Source organism: Pan troglodytes, chromosome 6, assembly GCF_028858775.2.
Source record: "Pan troglodytes isolate AG18354 chromosome 6, NHGRI_mPanTro3-v2.0_pri, whole genome shotgun sequence".
Taxonomy (NCBI): domain Eukaryota; kingdom Metazoa; phylum Chordata; class Mammalia; order Primates; family Hominidae; genus Pan; species Pan troglodytes.
This window is the reverse complement of record NC_072404.2, coordinates 108,045,219-108,053,465: the sequence shown is the minus strand read 5'-3', so window position 1 is coordinate 108,053,465 and position 8,247 is coordinate 108,045,219. Positions and strand designations below refer to the sequence as shown.

Genomic DNA, 8,247 nt, shown 5'->3' with positions numbered 1-8,247 from the left:
GTCACCATCCCCATGGCTGGACCAGTAGAATTTAATGAATTGAGTCAGGTCAAAGTCAAACAGGGTCCACCTCAGAGACGGGGGAAGAGGGAGTCCTGGAGCAGAAATCTGATTTTTTTGTTGTTGTTTGTTTGTTTGTTGTTTGTTTTTGAGATGGAGTTTCACTCTTGTTGCCCAGGCTGGAGTGCAATGGCACGATCTCAGCTCACTGCAACCTCTGCCTCCTGGGTTCAAGTGATTCTCCTGTCTCAGCCTCCCAAGTGGCTGGGATTACAGGCGCCCACCACCATGCCCAGCTAATTTTTTGTATTTTTGGTAGAAACGGGGTTTCATCATATTTGTCAGGCTGGTCTCGAACTCCTGACCTCAGGTGATCCACCTGTCTTGGCCTCCCAAAGTGCTGGGATTACAGGTATGAGCCACTGTGCCTGGCCAGAAATCTGGGTATTTTCAGCTGGGAGGCTGGGCGCACAGGCTGGGTAGCACCCCTAACTATGTCTACTGTGTAATCTCAAAAGTCCCTGACAGCTTGAACGCTGTTGCCAACATTGTTGAAAGTGCCAACAAAAGAATCATGAAATCTATATTATAAATTTGTTAGGAGACTTTCTTTTTAAAATGAAATTACCTTTTTTTTTTTTTTTTTTGAGATGGGGTCTCACTCTTTCTGACTCTGAATGTGAGCCTGCTTTCTGACTCTGGGGTCAAGTGCTCCAGAAAGCATGGGCCTCTGCCGTGCCAGTTGAGCAAGTTCTGGATTTACTTAGCACTGGCATCCACAGAGACTGAGACCCGTATCACTCACCCCTACAAATGAGGGGGTTGGGCTTCCAAGAAGCCTGGGGGTCAGTGGAGGCTGAGGGCCGGCAGTCGTCTGTCATTGAGCAAATGTGCTCGCTCTCCAAGGCGCACAAAAGCCAATACCATGGCCACAGCTTTAGAGAAAAGCAAGGGCTTTACTGTAAGACAGCCAGGAGACAGGAGGCAGACTCAGATCTGTCTCTCTAATTTGGAGTCTGGGGCAAATTCTAAGGGATCAAAGAGCAAGAGAAAGGATTTAGGAATGTTGGCATGGCAGGATCTGGTTGGAAGGCTTCAAAATGGACAATTTATAGTCAGGTATGTTGAAGTGGATTTTAGCCCCAGATCTTCTGGGCCAACAGACCCTCGCTTGTGGACGAATTTCAGTATTTAGGTTTTTTGTCATGTCCCAGTCTTCTTGGTTCCAAGAGGAGAAATTATTGATTCCCAGTGTTGTTAGAGGTCAAAGCTTTTTCTTTTGTTCCTTCTTTCCCCCACCACCCTTTTTTTGTTGTTGTTGTTGTTTTTTTTTTTTTTTTTTAGACAGTGTCTCACTCTGTTGCCCAGGCTGGAGTGCAATGGTATGATCACAGCTCACTGCAGCCTCAACCTCCTGGGCTCCAGTGATCCTCCTACCTTAGCCTCCCAAGGAATGGGGACAACAAAGCATGTGCCACTATGCCCAGCTAATTTTTAAAATTTCTGAGTAGATGGGATCTCACTATGTTGCCCAGGCTTGTCTCAAACTCCTAGACTCAAGCAATCCTCTTGCCTTGAAATCCTCTTGCCTCTGAAAGTGTTGGGATTACAGGCATGAACCACCATACCCAGCCTCAAAGCTTTTTCTACCATTCATGCCTTGGCTACATGACTTACAGCTGTTATAGCTACAAGATAAAACTTGACATTTTGCTATCAACAGAGTAGGCCCAGCTTGGGCAGGTCCCGTGGCTCCACCTGCAACTGGAGAAGGTGGTCTTCCTGCAAGTCCTTGTTTCTTTGCTGATTGTCTCTCTCTGGCTGAAATATGAGCCCTGGGAGGCTGAGGGACTCATCTGTATTAACTGCCACCTGGAACGGCAGCAGGCACAGAGCATAAGCCCCAGAAATACTGAGCCCTAGAAATACTGGTGAAAGAGCAGGCCTTGCTCAGCCAGTGGCGGCTTCTTGGTTCCTCTTCTTTCTTTCTTTTCTTTTTTCTTTTTTTTTTTTTTGAGATGGAATTTTGATCTTGTTGCCCAGGCTAGAGTACAGTAGTGCAATCTCGGCTCACTGCAACCTCTGCCTCCCAGGTTCAAGCGATTCTCCTGCCTCAGCCTCTCGAATAGCTGGGATTACAGGCATGCGCTACCACACCTGGCCAATTTTTCGTATTTTTATTAGAGATGGGGTTTCTCCGTATTGGTCAGGCTGGTCTCAAGCTCCTGACCTCAGGTGATCCGCCCGCCTCAACCTCCCAACATGCTGGGATTACAGGCGTGAGCCACTGTGCCCAGCCTTGGTTCCTCTTTCTATGTATGTGCAGCTCTAAGAGAAAGGGCTGTGTGTGTGCCAATGGAGGGTCCCAGCCAAAGCTGCCCCTGCCCAGGCATGGGACAATGCATTCCCAGCGCCCCCCAGGGACATGCCAAGCCCTCTCATCCGGTTACCTGGCATCTCCGTGCTGTGACCTCAGAGAAGTCACGGTTACCCCCACTCCCAAACACTTCCCACCTGGAATCACATCGATCAGGCGGGCCAGATGGTTCCCAGAAACAGCAAGACACGGCTGGACAATTTGATTAACTTGCCTAATGAACTCTGAATTCACTCCATTTTTTTTCCATGACAACTGTATTTTCTCTCTAAAATTGTTATTGATTCTTCATATGTGGAGACGTAGGTGGGGCAGGAAAGCACATTTTGCACACAGAGGACAAGAAACCAAGATGTGGAGGTGGAGAGAGGAGGAGGTGGGCAAGGGCAGGACTCAATGTCTATCTTGAGCCCATGGTGGTCTTACGGCCCCTTCGGAAGACTGTCTTACACCTGGCCATTAGTCATCAGTGGAGGGGGGCCAGCTAAGGGGCGGGTATGGTTGCCAGATTCTGCAAATAAAAATACAAGATACCCAGTTAAATCTGAATCCAGGGCCAGGTGTAGTGACTCATGCCTGTATTCCCAGCACTTTGGAAGGCTGCGGCTGGAGAATCGCTTGAGCCCAGGAGTTCGAAACCAGCTTGCCCAATATAGTGAGACCCCCATTTCCACTTAAAAAAACGAATTAGCCAGGTGTGGTGGTGCGCAACTGTAGTTCCAGCTACTGGGAAGGCTGAGGCGGGAGGAGCCCAGGAGCTCCAGACAGCAGTAAGCTGTGAACGTGCCACTGCACTCCAGCCTGGGCAACAGAATGAGACCTAGTTTCGAAAAGATTTTTAAAAATTTGAATTTGGATAAACAAATAGTTTACAGTATAAGTCTATCCTATGTAATATTTGGAATATACTTCTACTAAAAAATAATTTGCTGTGTATCTGAAATTCAGATATTTCTGGGCATCCTGTATTTTATCTGTCAACCCTAAGAGTGGTAAGGTGTTACGTCCTCGGGTGCTCAAAGCTGGGCTGCAGCCCACAGACACCTACTCCCAGAAAGCTGGTCCAAGCAGGGACTCAGATGCTACAGGACCCGCCAATGCTCTTCTAACTGCTGTTCCTTCTTTCTGTCCACCCCGTCCTTCAATGCATAGGTCGGGACTCTTCCTCCCTGATGGGTTTCACGAATCAAGTTCCCACCTGGGTCGCGTCTCTGAGCCAGGAGTCGAGGGACATAAACGTTGCTATTTACTGCAAGAGCTTATCCTGAGCTTGGCCTGCAGGCAGCAGCGCATGTGCCGATTAAACCCGCACACCTCCGCGATGCTTCCCCGCCCATTTATCCAGGAAGGAAACAAGGCTCCAAGCGGGAAGGCGCTTGCTGGAAAGGACTCAAGACTCAAACCCAGTCCCCTTTCCCCGGCCATAGAGGTCACGTCTAGAGATTTCCCCAGGAAAGTCACCAGTGTCCCGGCTCTGATGCGTCAGGGTCGGGGCGAGGACAGAGGGGACGAGGCAGTGTGGGGTCAAGGCCCCAACCCTCTGGCTAAAAGTGGCCTCTAGGGTGGGCTGGGTAACCGGAGAGGGACTCTTAAGTAGCCGTCTGTGTTCATTTGCTAGGGCGGCTGGGACAGAGTACTGCAAGTCAGATGGCTTAAAACACCACGAATGTGTCCTCTCACAGTGCTGGAGGCCAGAAGTCTGATATTGTGATGTCAGTGGGGCCGCGCTCCCTCTGAAGGCCCCAGGGGAGGCCCCTTCCTTGCCTCTTCCAGCTTCTGGTGGCCCCAGGCCATCCCTGGCTTGCAGATACGTGGCTCCCATCTCTGCCTCGGTCTTCACATGGGGCCTCCCGTCTATGTCTCTCTGTGTGTCCCGTCCTCTTTTTACAGGGACACCAGTCATTGGATAAGGGCTAATGATCCTAATCCAGTGTGAGCTCATCTTAATTAATTACATCTGCAAATGCCCCATCTCCAGGTAAGGGCTCATGCTGCATCTCCAGGTGGACGTGAATTTGAAGGACTCTATTCCACACACTGCACCGTCTATCTATCCATCTATCTATCTATCCATTGTCTATCATCTATCCATCCATCCGCCTATCTATTCATCATCTGCCTATCTATCCGTCCACTCATCTATCTATTCATCATCTATCTATCCGTCCATCGACCTATCTATCCATCTTCTATCTGTCCGTCCGTCTATCTGTCCATCCGTCTATCTATCCATCATCTATCTGTCCATCTATCTATTCATCTATCTATCCATCTATTCGTCTACCCATCCATCCATCTATCAATCCATTATCTATCTACCTACCTATCCGTGTGTCTATCTATCTATCTATCTATCTATCTATCTATCTATCTATCTGATATGGTTTTGGATTTGTGTCCCTTCCCAAATATCATCTTGAATTGTAGTCCCCAGTGTCAGGGGAGGGGACTGGTGAGAGGTGATTGGATCATGGAGGTGGATTTCTCTCTTGCTATTCTCTTTCTTTTTGAAACAGAGTCTTGCTCTGTCGCCCGGGTTGGAGTGCAGTGGCGCCATCTCAGCTCACCGCAACCACTGCCTCCTGGATTCAAGCGATTCTCTTGCCTCACCCTCCCAAGTAGCTGGGATTACAGGTTCCCGCCACCACACCCAGCTAATTTTTGTATTTTTAGTAGAGACAGGGTTTCACCATGTGGGCCAGGCTGATGTTGAACTCCTGACCTCAAGTGATCCACCTGCCTCGGCCTCCCAGAGTGCTGGGATACAGGTGTGAGCCGCCTTGCCTGTCCGCTGTTCTCATCATAGTGAGTTCTCAGGAGATCTGGTTGTTGAAAAGTGTGTAGCACCTCCCCCTTCTCTCTCTTCCTCCTGCTCTGGCCATGTAAGACGTGCCTGCTTCCCCTTCTACCATGACTGTAAGTTTCCTGAGATCTCCCCAGCCATGCTTCCTGTACAGCCTGCAGAACTGTGAGCCCTCTTTGCTTTATAAATTACCTAGTATCAGGTAGTTTTTTATAGCAATGTGAGAATGAACTTTATAGCTGTGTGAGATACACAATCGGGTGCTGGCTGGTGGCATCAGATCTGCCTGCTTGCTGAAATGCTCCTGAAGCTTGTTTTCCAGGACTCTATTCTGCACTGACCCCCTGTCACCTGCCACACTTGCATGGTTCCTGCTCCTCTCCTGACCCCTAACCCAGGAGTGTCCAGGCCTGGTACCCTGCCCTCTGCTCCCTGGGTGACTTTATGGCTTAAATTCAACTTCCATGCCTGGGCCCTGACATGTTCTTGTCCCCATATCTGACCACTCTCCCAACTCCAGGCTGATGTGCACACCTGTGCACACCTCCACCTGGTGTTCACAGACACCTACAGCTCCAACGTCTAAACCCAACAATATGTCCCCCAGACTCCCTTTCCCTGGTGCTCCAACTCAGCAAATGGCATTGCCGTCCCCCGGGCTCTGGCCCAAACCCTGAGTCATTCTCATACCTCTCCTCCTCTTGCACCCACGGCCAATCTGCTGGGAACCCCTGTCAGTTCCACTTTCAGAACAAACTCAGAATCCAACCCCTTCTCACCACCTCCACTGCCAGCACCCTGGACTCAGCCCCCACTGTTTCCCTCCTGAATTACTAGAATAGGCTCCTAGGCCTCCTTGCTTTCTTCCAGGGCCTCTACACTCTCTTCTCACAGCAGCCAGGATGCTGCTGTTACAACCTGAGTCAGATGATCATTGTCTTGACCAACCCTCCAGAGGCTCTCCACAAGCCTGGAGTGAAATCTGAGTCCTGACCCAGGACATCCAGGCCTCAGAAGCTGCAGCTCCAAGACCTGTCTTGTCTCATGTCTCACCATGTTACCTTGGATTATCCTGCCTCATGGACCTTTCCTACCCTGAGTTACTCTGAGAATGTCCCACCCCCGGGTCCTGGCACTTGTGATTCTCTCTACCTATATATATTGTATTAGTTCTGTTTCTCTGATACAGTCACCATGTGACTAATACAATCATCATGTGACTTTCTACACATTTTAGTATCTATGTTACTAAGATGATAGATCGATAGGTAGGTAGTGTGTTAGTCCATTCTCACACTGCTATACAGAACTATCTGAGAGTGGGTAATTTATAAAGAAATGAGGTTTAATTGGCTCATGGTTCTGCAGGCTGTACAGGAAGTATGGCTGAGGAGGCCTCAGGAAACTTTGAATCATGGCAGAAGGGGAAGCAGGCACGTCTCACATGGCCAGAGCAGGAGGAAGAGAGAGAAGGGGGAGGTGCTATACACTTTTAAACAACCAGATCTCATAAGAGCTCACTATCATGGGAACAGCAAGGGAGAAATCCACCCCCATGATCCAATCACCTCCCACCAGTCCCCTCCCAGACACTGGGGATTACAATTCAACATGAGATTTGGGCGGGGACACAAATCCAAACTGTATCAGATAGATAGATAGATAGATACATACATACATAGATACATAGATAGATAGATGATAGGTAGATAGATGACAGATAAACAGACAGATGATAGATAGTTGACTGAATGATAGATTAATAGATGATAGATAAGTGACAGATGATAGAGATAGATAGATGATAGATAGATAATAGATGATAGATTGGTGATAGATAAATAGATGATATATAAGTAATAGATAGGTGACAGACAGATGACAGATGATAGATAGATGATAGATAGATAGACAGGTGATAGATGATAGATAGAAGATAGATAGATGATAGATAGATCATAGATAGATAGATCATAGATAGATGATAGATAGGTGATAGATAGATGATAGATAGATCAATAGATGATAAATGATAGATAGGTGATAGATGATAGATGATAAACAGGTGATAGGTGATAAATGGATAGATGATAGATGATAGACAGATAGATGATAGATAGGTGATAATGATAGATAGATGATAGAAGATAGATACATAGATGATAGATAACTATATACATATTATTAAGTTGCAGAGTCAAACCCATCCTGGTATCAACCTGCTTTTAGTACTTCCAGATTCATAAGTCAAGAAATCCTCCTTCCTGCTTGTACCAGTTGGCAGTGGGTTTTCTGGCATTTGTACCTGGTATGTGTAGCAGGTGGGTTGGGTTTGGTGGGAGTTGGTGGTGGGAGTGGGGAATTGTTTGCCTCAATCTGTTCCCCTCATATGGCTGCAGCTGCTCCAGGCCCTACACCAGTACCCACAAAGTCCAGAAGAGGAGTGAGATGATTTTTGTTCCCACACACTGAGTGAGAGCTCCAAGGCTGATTTTGACCGGATGTTCTCAATCCAGGGTAAAGTCCTATGCCTTCCCAAGGTCATACACTTCAAACTTCCTGCATCTGGTGATTGAACCAGGCTAGAGAGGTCTGGCTATGGTGCACTCTGACAGGCCATCCTCTCTCCAGGGTCCCTCCAGGTCAGCCGAAGCTTTGTTGGGCCTGTGGTTACAGCTCCTCTTTTCCTTCAGCTCAGCCCTGCTTTCTCCTCCTCCTTTTCACAGCTGTTGCTTCCTAATGAGTCCCTTGTTCCCCAGACTCCATATTAGCACCTGCATCCAGAGAACCCACCTGCCGCATGTGCTTTTTTCTTCCCGCTTTCTTGAGGTATAATTGACAAATAAAACTTGCATATATTCAAGGAGTACAACTTGACATTTTGATATACGTATGTATTGTGGGATGATCACCAGCATCAAGCTAATTAACAAAGCCATCGACACTCCCTGTTACTGCCTTTTTTTTTCCTTTTTGTGGTTGGAACACTTGAGATCTACATCTTAGTGAATTTCAGGCATACAATACAGAGTATTAACTAATGTTACCATACTGTACATTAGCTCTC

General features: G+C 47.7%; 1 long non-coding RNA gene across 3 annotated transcripts; it reads left to right on the top strand.

The window, feature by feature from the left end:
• Nucleotides 1-3,988: 3,988 nt before the first annotated feature.
• On the top strand, nt 3,989-8,043 carry LOC107976093 (uncharacterized). 3 transcript variants are annotated; one of them, XR_001719732.3, is made up of 4 exons: nt 3,989-4,355; nt 7,370-7,488; nt 7,580-7,697; nt 7,812-8,043. It is a non-coding gene; the product is annotated as an uncharacterized LOC107976093 (long non-coding RNA). The 3 variants fall into 3 exon arrangements; XR_001719730.3 differs by having other exon boundaries at nt 7,580-8,043; XR_001719731.3 differs by having other exon boundaries at nt 3,992-4,355; nt 7,410-7,488; nt 7,580-8,043.
• Nucleotides 8,044-8,247: the final 204 nt, after the last annotated feature.